Source organism: Melozone crissalis, unplaced genomic scaffold, assembly GCF_028551555.1.
Source record: "Melozone crissalis strain CALT ecotype California unplaced genomic scaffold, PUWL_Pcris_2 ptg000035l_1, whole genome shotgun sequence".
NCBI lineage: Eukaryota > Metazoa > Chordata > Aves > Passeriformes > Passerellidae > Melozone > Melozone crissalis.
Window position 1 is genome coordinate 10,729,337 of NW_026535813.1, and position 16,643 is coordinate 10,745,979.

Genomic DNA, 16,643 nt, shown 5'->3' on the forward strand with positions numbered 1-16,643 from the left:
ACCAAAATTGGTAGGGAACAGACCAAGAGAGGTTTAACCAGAGAAGCGGGTAGAAGGGACTCTAAAGAGCTTGGAAGCTTTTCCTCAGTAAAATTCCCCAAGAGGCAAGGCCGGGTGGGCAGGCTGTGCAAGATGACCCATACCGGACTCTTGGGAAGGGTAGTACTGATGGCTCTGATGGCTGGTGGTGCTCAGGGGAGCCCAGCCGAGCAGTGCAGAGAATGCTACCAATCCCTCTATGAGGAGGAAGTGAGCTCCTTGTCGAGAGTCCACATCAGTTCTGACCCTGATTGTGTTAACCCCTCCCAATTGGTCCTTTATCAGAAAAATAAGAGAGTGTATTAGAGAGCATACAATACTGCCACTTTTGGGCAGCCACTCCTAGGAGAGTGCCCTATAGGGGAAGCCTGGTTGTGTTTTGAATGTGATGCTGCTGAAACGAGCTCAGCAGAACTAGTAAAAAGCAAAGAAATGGCGAAAATGGTAAGAAAAATTGTTTGTTACAAGTATTTATATGAGTGTACTGGAAAGGAGATAAACCCCTTTTGGAACACATTTCAGGGGAGCCCAAAACCCCTAGGTTTTATCTTGTCTGGCAACTGCATTGCTAGAGTGATAAAACCAATTTTCTTATTACCCAATGAAACTGGATCAAGTTTGGGAGTTCCTATATATAATGATTTGGGAGAAAATAAACAGAACCGGGAAAGTGAAATAGAAATTGAGAAAATCCAAAATTGTAAAAGCCAAATTTGGATCCCAATATCTATGTTAAATAAAGTAATCCGCCTCCAGGCAGTATTAAGAATAAAGAATTCAATTATTAAGAACATTTCAAACGAAATAAAAAGATTAGCATGTGTAAATAATGAAGAACAAACTCCTACACTTGATTCCAGTGGGTGGGAGAACCTGGAGATTTTCAAAAAGGATGTATGGGAAAAGGTAGTTTTTCTCACTGTGTGTGTACTTGGAGGATTGCTTTTTTTACTATGCTTATTTATCTGTTTTAGTAGAATAGTACTTGCCGTGCAGACCAACCTGAAGAAACCAAGGAAAGTAACAAGGTTAAGTAACCATGATTACCAAAGTGCACAAGAGATTTATAGTAGATTCAAAACAAAAAAATTGTGAGTTGATGCGAGCTTAGAATTTAAGCTCGATCAAAGAAAAAGAGGGGGGACTGTTATGAACAAAAATTCGGGTAATATTTTTTTTGTGAGAAAAAGTTACAAAAAGCAGCCAGACCACGGGTAGCTGCTGAAGTTCTTCGTGTTTTGTTATTGTAATCACGAGTCATTGTAGCTAATCGCTCCTTTTGTATCAGCAGAGCCTCGCCCGAGGCTAAGTTGTACCTTTCCCAGAAGGGTGGGAACCTTCCCGAACAGTAGAAGAGACCTGAGAAGGTGAGGGGGGCTATGCAAAGTGACTCCAAGACCACAATGCAGCATGGGTCCCCCGGTGTACAGAGAAGACCCCAAAACGACGAGCCACCTAAGAGTTGAGAGACTGGAGTGATGTCTGGACGTGAGGAGCCGAATGCTGAGCCTGCAGAGATGCGGAACACCTTCAGAGCCTCTCGCCCTGACCAAGAGAGACGACCCCGGCGGTGAGACCAGGCCGACTGAGCCGGCAAAAGTACCATCTGACGGGATCAGCAGGCCCTAAAGGCTCCCACGAGGACGTGATCCCCAGCTCTGCCCCTAGTGGACAGAGCTGTGCATATCCTCCTTCTCTGAGTCGCCTTGGGAGAGACGATGGATGCTGCAGACCCGTCGAGCCGCCCAATCCTGAGCTGATCACTTTTAATAAAGGCATTAAAAAGGAGAAGAAGTCTCCTGGCCCTGTTTATTTCAGTGTGGTTAATGTTAGTGTGTTTGTAATCGTGTGAGTGCATGCTGTACAAAAGAGAGTATCTCTACAGTGCAGGGGGGATTTCTACCCATGACTGAAGCAGCCGAGTGAAGCCTGAAGCACCAGCTGAGGCAGGCTGTAGGGGCAAGGAGCCCTCCGCAGAGAAAAAGAGCAAGTAATTGAGAAGTGTGAGTGAAGATATTCATTGAGTAAAAGTAGTGAATTGTAGTGTGGATTGTGCACGCTTTTACCGTAGCTAGACAAACTCCCTCATAAGCCGTCCCACTGACCACCCGGCACGCTACCTTGATTTCTTCTCCTCTGATCCCTTGAAGTGTCCACAGTTCCCATTCCTGCCATTCCTGCTCCTCATATACCTGATCCCCGTGGATTACTACAGTGGATAGGTTTAAATCTTTTATCTCAGAAAGTTCTCCCATGGATCCAGTATATTGATTAAAAGCCTGGGTCCAAGGCCATTCAGCGCTGCTTTGGATAGAGGTACTCTCTAATTCTAAGGCTTCAGTTATAATTACATAGAAAACAATTCTGTAAGTGGAAGTATGAACTACCCCCGTCCGCAATATACTCATACTCATTTTGCCCGAGTAAGTTTTAATCTCAGTTCATTGTCTCCTGGTGTCACTCTCCAAGGGGCTTCTGGGGCCTTCTTCACTCAAGAGTGATGGATCCAGGTATTCTGCTCCTTGATCTTGATTGCAGTGAAGGTGATGAGAAGCACCTGGAATGGTCCCTCCCACTGTGGTTCCAAAGTCTTCTCTGTAAGAGACTTAACATATACATAATCTCTAGGCTGTATGTTATGTACTGGCCCATCTAACTCCCTGCTCCAAGTCCCAGTCGCGTGTTTCTCAATTTCTCTGAGCTGTTTGCTTAAAGCCACCATGTAGGTGGCCAGCGTTACCTCCCCAATGTGGGTGGACATTCCCTTTTGTATTCCATACAGTCTTCCATAAAGCATTTCAAAAGGACTTAGCTTTTCTTTAGCCCGAGGTTTAGTTCGAATTCGCAATAGTGCCAGTGGAAGAGCTTGGGGCCAGGGTAGATTAACTTCCTGCCTGAGTCTTACAATCTGCTGCTTAATCAAACAGTTCATTTTCTCTATCTGGCCGCTTGATTGGGGGCGGTATGGAGAATGAAGTTCTTAATCTATACCCAGGTGGCTACTAATCTGTTGCACTATTTTGGAAATGAAATGTGATCCTCTATCTGAGGATATTGTGGCTGGAACTCCTAAGCGTGGTATTATTTCTTGTAATAATACCCTGGTCACCTCTCAAGCTTTGACAGTTCTGGTGGGGAATGTTTCTGGCCACCTTGAAAATGTATCTATCAATACCAATAAATACCGATACCCGCCTTTCCTTGGGAGTTCTGAAAAGTCAATTTGCCACTGCTGTCCAGGCCCATGGCCTCTCCCAATCTGACCAAGTTTCGGCCTGGAGGTATTTTTGCGGTTAGTCTGGAGGCAAAGATCGCACTGCCAGGTCACTTAGGTCTCTTGAGTAATAGTGGAATATAAATTCCTAGCAACGATTATTTCAATCAAGTAGGTGTATAGGGCATATATTCCCCAGTGTGCTTTCTGGTGTTCTTCCCTTACTAGTGACCACAATAAATGGGAAGGGATTAATAGTTTCTTTTCAATGGTAGCCCACCCTTCTTGGTTATACGTCCCTCTTTGATCTTCAATTAATTTTCTATATCTCTTATTATATTCTGGCTTACTTTCAAGGGAAATTTGTCTATCTGGAATTAGGGGTCTTTCAATAGTTACTTCACATTTTGTGCTTCCTTTGCCTGTCTATCCACCAGCTCATTTCCTTCTTCCAGTTCTGAGCTCACTCTCTGGTGTGCCTTAATATGCATAATTGATACCTTTTCAGGCAGCTGAACTGCTTCCAATAGCCTGATTATCTCTTATGCATGTTTGATGTTCTTTCCCTGTGAGGTCAGCAGTCCCCTCTCTTTCCAGATGACTCCGTGTGCATGCACGACTCCGAATGCATACCTCGAGTCAGTATAGATGTTTATTCTCTTTCTTTTTGCCATTTCTAAGGCAAGGGCCAGGGCAATTATCTCAGCCTTCTGCACAGAGGTGCCTGTTGGTAAAGGTCCAGACTCTATTACCTCTCTGCAGGTAGTCACTGCATACCCAGCATGTTGTGTTCCATTGGCAACATAGCTGCTTCCATCAGTGAACCAGGTCTCTGCATCATCCAAAGGAGTGTCCTTTAAGTCTGGGCGGCTGGAGTAGGTAGCTTTAATAGTCTCCAGGCAATTGTGGTGTACTGCTTCTCCTTGATTTCCACTGAGAAAGGAAGCTGGGTTGACAATATTAGTCACTATTATGTCTACACCATCTTGCGCTACCATGATGGCCTGGTATTTCAGGAACCTCTGTGGTGAAAGCCAGCAGCCGCAATTTACTTCCAGAACTGAGGACACTGTGTGGGACACTGGCACAGTCATTTTCTGTCCTGGGGTAAACTTGCGTGCCTCTTGAATATTCAGCACGACTGCTGCTACAGCCCTGAGAGAACCTGGCCATCCTTTGGCTGTTGCATCTAGTTGCTTGGAGAAGTAAGCAACTGCCCTCCGGTATGGACCCAAGTCCCGAGTCAATATTCCCAGGGCAATTCTCTGTCTTTCACGGGAAAATAGAAAGAATAGTTTACTTACATCTGGAAGTCCCAAAGCTGGAGCTGACATGAGGGCACTCTTCAGCTGGTCAAAGGCATGTGTGGCTTCCTTTGTCCACTGGAGATCTCTGTTTCCATTGGCAATAAGAGCATAGAGGGGTTTGACAAGCAGTCCATAATTATAAACCCACAGCCGGCACCACCCTGCCATGCCTAAGAAGGTTTGGAGTTCTTTTATTGTCTGGGGTTTCAGGGTTTGGCATATGGCTTCTTTGCGAGCCTGCCCTAAAGTCCGTTGCCCAGCACTGGCCTCGTACCCCAGGTAGATTACTTTCTGTTTCACTACCTGTGCCTTTTTCTTTGATATTCTGTATCCTTGGAGTCCTAGAAAATTCCAAAGGCTTACCGTCCAGGCCACACATGCTTCCCTCGTCCGAGTGGCTACTAGAAGATCATTCACAAACTGCAACAGCCTCCCTTCTTCCTGTGGAGCTTCCCATGTCTCCAGGTCTTTTGCAAGTTGCTCCCCAAACAGAATAAAAGAATTTTTAAAGCTTTGAGGCTACCTCGACCATGTGAGCTGGGTTTTGAGCCCACTTTTAGGGCTTTCCCATTCGAATGCAAAAATTTTCTGGCTGGCTTCATGGATAGAGAGGCAAAAGAAGGCATCTTTTAGGTCTAAAACAGTAAACCAGGTTAGCTCAGGTGTTAGACAAGTTAATAAAGTATATGGATTGGCTACTACCTATTGGAATAGGAATCCCAATATTACCAGGTAGATTGTGCCTGGGCCAGTCTGACCCTTGCTGCTAGGCCAAAGGCGGCAACTGTGGTGTATCACCCCAGAGATACCTTTAGCTTGCTGGTGGTTGCAGCTGGGCAGCTGAACAAGTCCAGGCTTGGTAGGAACTCCGTTTACCTCAGGAGGAAGGCTTCAGGCGAATGGTGAGGAGGAAAAGGAGATGGATTCTGCCGGAGGGTTATATCCAGAGCTTTATTCCATGGTTACAGAGGTCTGAATCGTAGTAACAGCTCCAACAGAATCCTGAGCACATGGTCTGATTGACCTTTTAAGCTCCCGGGGGAGGGGGAGGGAAAGGACAGGTGAGCTACCAACCAGGTGGGAGGGGCAGGGTCTCAGGGGAGGATGACACCCAGACAGGCCAATGACCTCTGGGCATAGGGGCATCCTTTGAACTTGACCAACCACACGACGACCTTCCTGGAATGTTAAGCCTGATTGACAGGACTCACTCAGCAAGGGGGAGAGGGGGAAGGGAGAGAGGTATAGGCACACATGGGAAGGGACCCGGAAATCTAAAACAGGACATTACAACACACCACAACAACTACCAGATACAAATATTCTGTTACTTTATTGACAGCCCTCAAATCTTGTACTATCTGGTATGACTCTTCAGATTTCTGAACAGGTAAAATGGGAGTGTTGAAATCAGATTGGCATTCTTTCAGTAACTCTAATTGCAGAAAATTCTCAATTATTGGGGTGATTCCTTCCCTGTCTTCTTTCTTTAGGGGGTACTGCTTAATTTTCACTGGTTGTGTGTTTCCTTTGAGCTTAATTACTATGGGGGAGGCATTTTTTGCCCTCCCTGGTATATCAGAGGCCCATACCCTGGGAAATACTTGACTGAGTATCTCTTCATCAATTTCCTCCTCAATTTCAATAGCTGTTAAGGTTAAACTTAATACCTCTATGTACTTTTGATCATTCACCTCCAGAGTAACCTCTCCATTTTTGAATGTAATGGTTGCTTGTAACTGCTCCAATGAATATCTGCCTAAAAGTGCCTTTGGTGAATTGGGCATGTACAAAAATTTATGAATATCCCATTGTTATCCCAATTCATACCTCAAAGGTTTGCAAAAATATGCCTTTTCAGACTGGCCAGTTGCCCCCTGTGCTACAACATAATCATTTTCCACAGGTACTAAAGCTTTATTTCAAACTGAATATGTAGCCCCTGTATCAACCAAGAATTCCACCCTTTTGTCTTCTTCCCCCAGCCTCATTGTTATAACCAGTGGATCCACCAGGGCAGAATCCCCCGGTCCTCCTCAGTTGTTTTGTACATGTGCAGCCACTTGTTGGTCACCTCGACTCCGTTCTGGGCATTGATCTTTCCAGTGACCAGTTCTTTTGCAGATTGCACACTGGTTCCTGCCCAGACGAGGTGGTCCTTTTCTGGGTGGTCCCTGGTTGCATTTTCTTTGCCTTTCCTCCTGTACCACTGCCACCAACTTTTTCATTCCTTGTTTATATCCTTCTTCCCGGTTACTAAATACCCTCCAGGCTTCCTCTAGCAAGACTTCGAGATTTCTCCCTTCCGGTTCCCGAATTTTCTGAAGTTTACATCTAATATCTCCAGCAGACTGCCCCAAAAATGAATTAACTAACTGATTCATCCCTATCTCAGACCCTGAATCTAATGATGTATGACGACGCATAGCATCCCTTAAACGCTCTAGAAACCTGGATGGAGTCTCAGAAGGCCCCTGCTTAAGGGAATATAAGGCAGACCAATTTGTGGTTTTTGGAATAGCTCTTTCCACCCCTATTGCTATCCACTCTTGATAATCTGCTAATTTCTTTACCTCTGCTGACACATTAGGATCCCATTCTGGGTCTTGGAGGGGGAAATATTCTTTTACATCTAGCTGCTTGCTCTTGCAGTGATCCTCTGCCAAAGTCCCTGCTGTCTTTAAGATCAGCTGATTTTCTGTTTCAGTGAAAGCATCCAGTAGTAACTGGATGTCAGCCCAATCTGGATTGTGTTGTTTGATAACATATCGTAGACGTTTGGCAGTAATTATCAGATCAACACGAGAATTCCTAGCAATCCTTTCCCATGCCTCTAAATCAAGAGTGGTAAATGGCACTTTAATCATTAATCTCCCTCCTTCTGGTCCCACTGCCTCTCGCAGAGGGGCCTGTAACACTGCTTGCCTCCTAGTTCTAGATGCAACTGGACTGTCAGGAGGGGGATGGGTTCTAGTGATGGGTCTTCCCAGCCTGAGTCCTCCTCCTTTTTGGGGAAGTCCTCTTCCTCTTCATCCTCATCCTCAACCTCCCTCCTCCTAGGAGGAGCTTTCATCCACTCAAATGTCTCTCATTCTTCCTCTTCAGAATGATAAACAATGTCTGATCTCACACACCATTGTCTTATACTGCATGCTGAACAATAACGTTTGATTTGCTCCCTCTTTGCCTTGTTTTCCTTTTCAAGGGCTAACACCGGTGGGTCCGAGGGCAGTCTGATCCCACAGTCCCTTTGCCATTCTTGGTGATTTCTTAAACCAAAAAACATATCAGCATACGAAACCTCATCCCATTTACCTTCCCGTCTTAAAAACAACATTAACTGCAGTAAGGTATTATAATCTCAAGTTCCAGTGGATGGCCACTTCACGCCATCCTCTAACCTGTATAATGGCCACCAGCATGTGCAATATTGGATTAGATCTTTTTTTTTTCGCAACCCCCCCCCCTACTGGTGACTTCCTTCCAGTGGGCCAAGATGCACCCCAAGGGGCTAGCTCGAGGAACTCCCTTGCTCTGGTTAGTTCCCATTATCTCCTTCTCCTTGGCCTATCTTGCTTCCACCCAAACCTCTCTTCACAGACCTTCACAGTAGTTTCCCAGTCTTCCTCCCACACACAACTCCAGGTGGCAGGTATCAGATGTGATTTCCCACACACAAGCTTTAAGATCTTAGGTTCTGAATCAGCTTGATCAGGAAATTTTAATTTACACTCGGGGCATATGCCCTGATGCTTATTAGAACAGGAATACCAGCGTATCTTACAAACTCTACACTGCAATAATTTCCACGCAGCGTGCCAGCCTCTTGATGCATCAAAGGCTCTCAGGAATTGCCCGCAGAGGCAGGCTATTCCGTTTATTACAGGGAACTCTAAATCCTCTATGGCAGGTTGTTCCCAGTCCAGACTTACTATAGTACTAGCTGAAGTCCGATAAAGCCCCTCTAAATGAACTCGTTCGTCTCTTCTGTCTATCCAATAATTCACAGGATTCACAAACTCCCAGGGGTCGAGTCCAAACCACTGGGGCAGAGGAACTCCTTGAGTTCATCTAGCCACTGTAAAAGCGTGCACAATCTACACTACAATTCACTACTTTTACTCAATGAACGTCCTCACCCATGCTTCTCCACTACTTGCTCTACTTCTCTGCTGGGTTCTCCCTGCCCCCACAGCCTTCTCTGGCCGGTGCCTCGGGCCTCACTCGGCCCCTTCAGGTCCGGGTAGAAACCCCCCCTGCACTGTAGATATACTATCTTTTGTACGCCATGCACTCGCACGATTACAAGCACACTAACATTAACCACACAATGCATTAACTATACAATGATAAAATGGCAGGACAGAACACACACGAGTCCACTCAAACCTACCCCCAGGGTCACTAGCAGCCACTGTGTCGGACAGTGAACTCTCCTAGTCGCTCTATCAACCAGGCTGCTGCTGCCTGCAGGCACAGGCTGAGCACTCAGACTTCTCTGAGTGACTTATTCAGCTGTCCTATGTCTCTTTTCCCCCGGGGGCCCCTCAATACATACTGTATCCTCTGCACACCAGCAGGTCCTTGTCTGTCTCCACAGGAGGCAAGCCAAGACTAGTAGAGCTCCTCCAGGAAAATACTGGGGTACGCCTCGGAGTCCGTCTATTCTCCCCTGCCTCTGCAGGGACAGAGATGGTTCCTCCTGCCTGGCTCACTAGAATGTTTTGAGGTGTCATGGTTTGACCGGAAATGGGACATCTGGGATATGTTGTTTTTGCTGTAGTTACCAATGGGTGGTCGGATTTTAAGATGAGCACCTGGTTTGACCAGTGGGGCATTTGGATCCGCCTCTTGAGACTACAAACCCAAGGAGTTAAAAGCAGGGCTCTTGTCCTTCAGAGCCCTCTTGGGATTTCTGGCGGGAAGGAATGTGGTCTCTCCCCCGGCCCAGTTGCTGGCTGGGCTGGAGGAGGGGAAAGCCACGTGGTCCATCTACGGTAGGCCCGGATTCGGTGGAAGGGTGGCTGAGCATTGAGCGACCTGTTTATCCCTCCCCCCCCCCCTTTGGAGATGGAGAGAATGCAGCCCGTGCTTGTACTGTTACCTTGAAACTTGATATCATGTGCCGGCAGCACGGCTGGAGGAGAAGGGGGGGGGCAGCGGGCAGTTCGACCGCCTGGGAGAGCTTTCAACCCCTGTGGTTAGTGAAAGCATCACAGAACATTACCTTTCCTAGAAAAGGGATAAGAGTGGAAGATGAAGGAAGAAATAGGCCAGTAAAGGGGTCTGGCAAAGAGAAAGAGAGATGTTGAAGGAATGGAGGAAGATGGAGTGGCAATCTTTGCTGGACTCTTTTTTGTTGTATATCCATGGACTGTTTCCTGGTGATACAGAGGCTGCATTGCAGGGGGAAGCGGAGGCTCGGAGTCAAGAGAGTTTGGTTTTGAGACCCCTCGGCCCCAGGGGGTATAGAAGAAATGGGGGGGACAAAGGTCCCAGAGATGAGACTGTGCTCTGCTTGGAACGAGACGAGGCATCCGTAAAAGGCCCTGAAAGCAGGCCTCTGCCCCATCCCATGCCTGGTGGTGAGAGCACCTTGGCATGGAAAGGAGATGTCACGAGATAGCAAGACTCCGGGCGGTTGCTGATTGTGACAAGAAGTCCGTGGCACAAGGAAGGACTCCGTCTATCCCTTATGAGCTGAAGATTTGATTTTTCTAAAGGGTGGTGCCAGACCGAGTGTGGATAATTTTGGGAAATGTAAATGTACTGGGAATTTGGTGGGAGGAGGATAAGGAAGTGGTTCTGTGTAGTTTTCATTTTCCTTGTGTTTTTTTTTCTTTTTCTTTTGTAGTTTAGTTTTTGTAGTTTAGTTAATAAAGTTTTTTTCCTTAAGCAGGAGCCTGCTTTGCTTATTCCCGGGTATCATCTCACAGCAGATGCCAGGGAGGGAGGTGTATTTTCATGGGGGGCACTGGCATTGTGCCAGTGTCAAACCTGAACAGAGGAGATAATCAAAACTCCACAACTTTGTGGAAGTTGTAAAGCCGGTATGTTTATTACAGCGCTTGGACGCGCGTGGAGATTACTCTCCTTAAAAGACATGCGTACTTCTGGGAACTTCAGGTCCCTTTTTATTACCCTCTCAAATACATATGCATGCAATTTCACAATAGGTTCATACATATTCATTTTTACGAATTTTGCGTGACATTTGCTGCTAGTTCTTCTTTATCAGATAGAATTCCTAGGTCAGGTTGACCTGCTCTCACAGCAGTCCGTCTCTCTTTATCACCCTCTGTCTCCCCCCCCCTTATCTCTGTCCTTCCCTGAAGCCGTTTGTCTGAGCCTAGGCTTTTGCAGTCAGGCTAAATAGCTATGTTTTCAAACTACAGACTCAACTTGAAGATGTACATTTCACCTAAATCAAAATGGATTTCTACTCTGCAGAATTTCTACTCTGTCTCAGCAGTGAGCTGGGCCTTGGCATATGCTTATCGCACACTGCTAGATACTGTCGGGCAGCAGACAGAGGCAGGGGGGCAGGGAGATGAATCAGCAACTATCCCGGTGACTCAAGCTGCAGCCAACAGCCCAGGCTCGAAGCCAGCAGCCAAACTAGATAGTGAGCCTAAGCCAGCAGCAAAATCAATGGCTGTTGCTACTAGCACTAGAAGTGGGAAATGCATGGACAAGACTCATCGACCAGTGGATGATGATGATTATGATGATGATGATGATGATGCAGGAGAAGGAACCTCAATGCCTCCTGACATAAAATCAGGAGTCAAAGCAGCAGGTGCAAGATCAGAAGCCAATACTGAGTCCTTTTCCCTGAAGGACCTTCGTGGCCTAAGGAAGGATTACACTCGAAGACCTGATGAATCCATAATTAGTTGGTTAGTCCATCTTTGGGATGCTGCAGGCGAGGCTACAATTTTGGATGGCACTGAAGAGAGGCATTTGGGATCCCTGTCACAGGATCCTGTCATCGACCAAGGAATGATGAGGGGAGCTAATCCACACAGCCTATGGGCACGGGTCTTGGACTGTGTTGCATGAAGATACCTGTGTGCAGATGATCTTTATATGCAGCAAACTCAGTGGAATACCATAGAGCAAGGGATCCAACGCCTGAGAGAAATGGCAGTGGCAGAGATTATCTTCTCAGATGATGTAACAACTAGGAACCCAGACTTGGTACCATGCATGTCTGTGATGTGGCGAAAACTTGTGCGACTTGGGCCACATTAATATGCTTCTGCCTTAGCCATGATGAAACGGGATGAGAGGGATGAGACCATGCTTGATATGGCAAAGAAGCTCCGAGCATATGCAGACGCTATGCATGGCCCAACACACACCAGAATCACAGCGGTGGAAACACGTCTGCAGAAATTAGAGGATAAGATAGAGGAGAATCACAAGAAGCTCAGAGAGGAGATTAAAGGAAGACCTTCTCCAAATCTCGGCAGTGCAGATCAGAGGTTTTGGTGCCCAACGCAGATGTTCCCCAGATGGTGAGAGAAGGTACACCCCATGAGCTGAGCTGTGGTTCTACCTGCGTGATTGTGGAGAAAACATGAGGATATGGGACAGAAAGACTGCTGCTGCTCTGGCACAACGGGTGCATGAATTGAAGGAAGACAGGGCTGAGAGAGGTAGTTCGACCAAATGGAAAGCAGCTCCAGTTGCCCGTAGCCGAACTGCAAAGTATGATGATGATGACATGTCTGATCCCCTTGAAGGAACCTCCAAGACATATGCCCAGGGAAAGAAGGATAACCAGGCTTAGGGGAGCCCTGCCTCTAGCCAGGTAGAGGCTAGGGAAAACTGTGTTTTCTGGTCTGTGTGGATTCGTTAGCCTGGCACATCGGAACCACAAGAGTATAAAGCTTTGGTTGATACTGGTGCTCAATGTACATTAATCTCATCGAGACATGTGGGGACAGAGTCTGTTTCTATTGCTGGTGTGACAGGGGGATCCCAGGATTTCACTCTGATGGAAGTTGATGTGAGCCTGACTGGAAATGAGTGGAAGAAACACCCTATTGTGACTGGGCCAGAGGCCCCATGTATTTTGGACATAGACTACCTCTGAAATGGGTATTCCAAAGACCCAAAGGGACTCAGGTGGGCATTTGGGATAGCAGCTGTAGTGACAGAGGACATCCAGCAGTTGAACACCTTGCTTGAACTGTCTGAGAATCCATCTGCAGTAGGACTTCTGAAGGGAGAAGAGCAACAGGTGCCAATTGCCACTTCCACAGTGCATCGACGACAGTATAGAACCACTCAAGATGCCGTGATCCCCATCCACAAGATGATCCGAGAGCTGGAGAGCCAAGGGGTGGTCAGCAAGACCCACTCACCCTTCAACAGCCCCATTTGGCCAGTGCCTAAATCTGAAGGAGAATGGAGATTGACTGTGGACTATCGTGCATTGAATGAAGTGACTCCACCACTGAGTGCTGCCGTGCCAGACATATTAGAGCTCCAGTACGAGCTGGAGTCCAAGGCAGCGATGTGGTACGCCACTATAGACATTGCCAATGCATTTTTCTCCATTCCTCTGGCAGCAGAATGCAGGCCTCAGTTTGCTTTCACATGGAGGGGAGTGCAGTATACCTGGAACCGACTGCCCCAGGGGTGGAAGCACAGTCCTACCATCTGCCATGGAGTGATCCAGACTGCACTAGAAAGGGTGAGGCTCCAGAACATCTGCAGTATATTGATGACATCATTGTATGGGGGAACACAGCTGCAGAAGTGTTTGAGAAAGGAAAGAAAATCATCCAAATCCTCCTGGGAGCTGGTTTCGCCATTAAAAAGAGCAAAGTAAAGGGACCAGCTTGTGAGATTCAGTTCCTAGGAGTGAAGTGGCAAGATGGACGGAGTCAGATTCCTACAGATGTCATCAACAATGTCGTGGTTTGACCGGAAATGGGACATCTGGGATATTTTGTTTTGCTGTGATTACCAATGGGTAATTGGAATTTAAGATGGGCACTTAGTTTGACCAGTGGGACATTTGAATCCGCCTCTTGAGACTACGAACTCAAGGGGTTAAAAGCAGGGCTCTTGGCCTTCGGAGCGCTCTTGGGATTTCCGGCGTGAAGAAGTCTCTCCCCCGGCCCAGTTTCTGGCTGGGCTGGGGGAGGGGAAAGCCACGTGGCCCATCTACGGTAGGCCCGGGTTCGGAGGAAGGGTGGCAGACCCTTGAGCGACCAGTTTATTCCCCCCCCCCAGAGAATGCAGCCCGTGCTCGAACTGTATATCTTGAAACTTGATATCATGTGCCGGCAGGCAGCACGGCTGGGAGGAGAAAGGGGGGGGCAGCGGGCAGTCCGGCCGCCTGGGAGAACTTTTAACCCTTTGGGGAATGAAGGCTTCGCAGAACATTGCCTTTCCTGGGAAAGGGACAGGAGTGGAAGATGAAGGAAGAAAATTAGGCCAGTAAGGAGGGTCTGGCAAAGGGAGAAGAGAGATGTTGAAGGAATGGAGGAAGATGGAGTGGCAGTTTTTGCTGGACTCTTTTTTGTTGTATTTCCATGGACTGTTTCCTGGTGAGGCAGAGGCTGTATTGCAGGGGGAAGCGGAGGCTCGGCGTCAAGAGAGTTTGGTTTTGAGACCCCTCGGCCCCAGGGGGTATAGAAGACATGGGGGGGACAGAGGTCCCAGGATTGTGACTGTACTCTGCTTGGAACGAGACGAGGCATTCTTAAAAGGCCCTGAAGGCAGGCCCCTGCCCCATCCCATGCCAGGTGGTGAGAGCACCTCGGCATGGAAAGGAGATGTCACGAGATAGCAAGATACCGGGCGGATTGCTGATTGTGACAAGAAGTCCGTGGCACAAGGAAGGACTCCGTCTATCCCTTATGAGCTGAAGATTTGATTTTTTTTTCCAAAGGGTGGTGCCAGACCGAGTGTGGATAATTTTTTGGGAAATGTAAATGTGTTTGGGAATTTGGTGGGAGGAGGATAAGGAAGTGTTTCTGTGTAGTTTTCATTCTCCTTGTTTTTTTCCCTGTGTGTGTGTAGGTTAGTAATTGTGTGTGTAGTTTAGTAATTGTGTGTGTAGTTTAGTTAATAAACTTCTCTTTATGTTTAAGTTGGAGCCTGCTTTGCTTATTTCCTGGCCACATCTCACAGCAGATATCAGGTAAAAGGTATATTTATGGGGGCCTTGGCTTTGCCAGGCCTAAACCATAACATTGTTTGGTTCCCTGACCGGGAAACGAATTTTAAGAGAGTGATGGGATGAAGCTGTGAGATGGGACCAAAGAGGAATAAGAACAAAGCATGTATTAAGTGGGTTTTTTTTTTTTCTGTGTAGAAATGTTTTGTAATTTATTTAATAGTTTTAGTGTTTGTAGTCTCAAGAGGCGAAGGGTGGAATGTCGTGGTTTGACCGGAAATGGGACATCTGGGATATTTTGTTTTGCTGTGATTACCAATGGGTAATTGGAATTTAAGATGGGCACTTAGTTTGACCAGTGGGACATTTGGATCCGCCTCTTGAGACTACGAACTCAAGGGGTTAAAAGCAGGGCTCTTGGCCTTCGGAGCGCTCTTGGGATTTCCGGCGTGAAGAAGTCTCTCCCCCGGCCCAGTTTCTGGCTGGGCTGGGGGAGGGGAAAGCCACGTGGCCCATCTACGGTAGGCCCGGGTTCGGAGGAAGGGTGGCAGACCCTTGAGCGACCAGTTTATTCCCCCCCCCCAGAGAATGCAGCCCGTGCTCGAACTGTATATCTTGAAACGTGATATCATGTGCCGGCAGGCAGCACGGCTGGGAGGAGAAAGGGGGGGGCAGCGGGCAGTCCGGCCGCCTGGGAGAACTTTTAACCCTTTGGGGAATGAAGGCTTCGCAGAACATTGCCTTTCCTGGGAAAGGGACAGGAGTGGAAGATGAAGGAAGAAAATTAGGCCAGTAAGGAGGGTCTGGCAAAGGGAGAAGAGAGATGTTGAAGGAATGGAGGAAGATGGAGTGGCAGTTTTTGCTGGACTCTTTTTTGTTGTATTTCCATGGACTGTTTCCTGGTGAGGCAGAGGCTGTATTGCAGGGGGAAGCGGAGGCTCGGCGTCAAGAGAGTTTGGTTTTGAGACCCCTCGGCCCCAGGGGGTATAGAAGACATGGGGGGGACAGAGGTCCCAGGATTGTGACTGTACTCTGCTTGGAACGAGACGAGGCATTCTTAAAAGGCCCTGAAGGCAGGCCCCTGCCCCATCCCATGCCAGGTGGTGAGAGCACCTCGGCATGGAAAGGAGATGTCACGAGATAGCAAGATACCGGGCGGATTGCTGATTGTGACAAGAAGTCCGTGGCACAAGGAAGGACTCCGTCTATCCCTTATGAGCTGAAGATTTGATTTTTTTTTCCAAAGGGTGGTGCCAGACCGAGTGTGGATAATTTTTTGGGAAATGTAAATGTGTTTGGGAATTTGGTGGGAGGAGGATAAGGAAGTGTTTCTGTGTAGTTTTCATTCTCCTTGTTTTTTTCCCTGTGTGTGTGTAGGTTAGTAATTGTGTGTGTAGTTTAGTAATTGTGTGTGTAGTTTAGTTAATAAACTTCTCTTTATGTTTAAGTTGGAGCCTGCTTTGCTTATTTCCTGGCCACATCTCACAGCAGATATCAGGTAAAAGGTATATTTATGGGGGCCTTGGCTTTGCCAGGCCTAAACCATAACAACAAGATCACAGCTATGTCTCCACCAACCAATAACAAGGACACACAAGATTTCCTAGGTGCCATAGGCTTTTGGAGGATGCACATTCCTGAGTACAGTCAGATCGTGAGCCCTCTATACTTGGTCACCCGCAAGAAGAACAATTTCCACTGGGGCCCTGAACAGCAACAAGCTTTTGCCCAGATCAAGCAGTGCGCGAGGGCGTACACGGCCCTAAGTCCGGCTAGCTGAAGGGGTGAAGCGGCCGACGCCCCTGCGCATCAGAAGCCAGCCCCCCTTGGCGTCGTGGCCTCGGGCTGGGCTGGATAGCGGACTTGGATTCGCGCTGGACGAGACGAGAGAGGAGGCGACCACTTGCTGGGGGTAAAACGTCGGTTTATTGAAGAGCCCACAGGC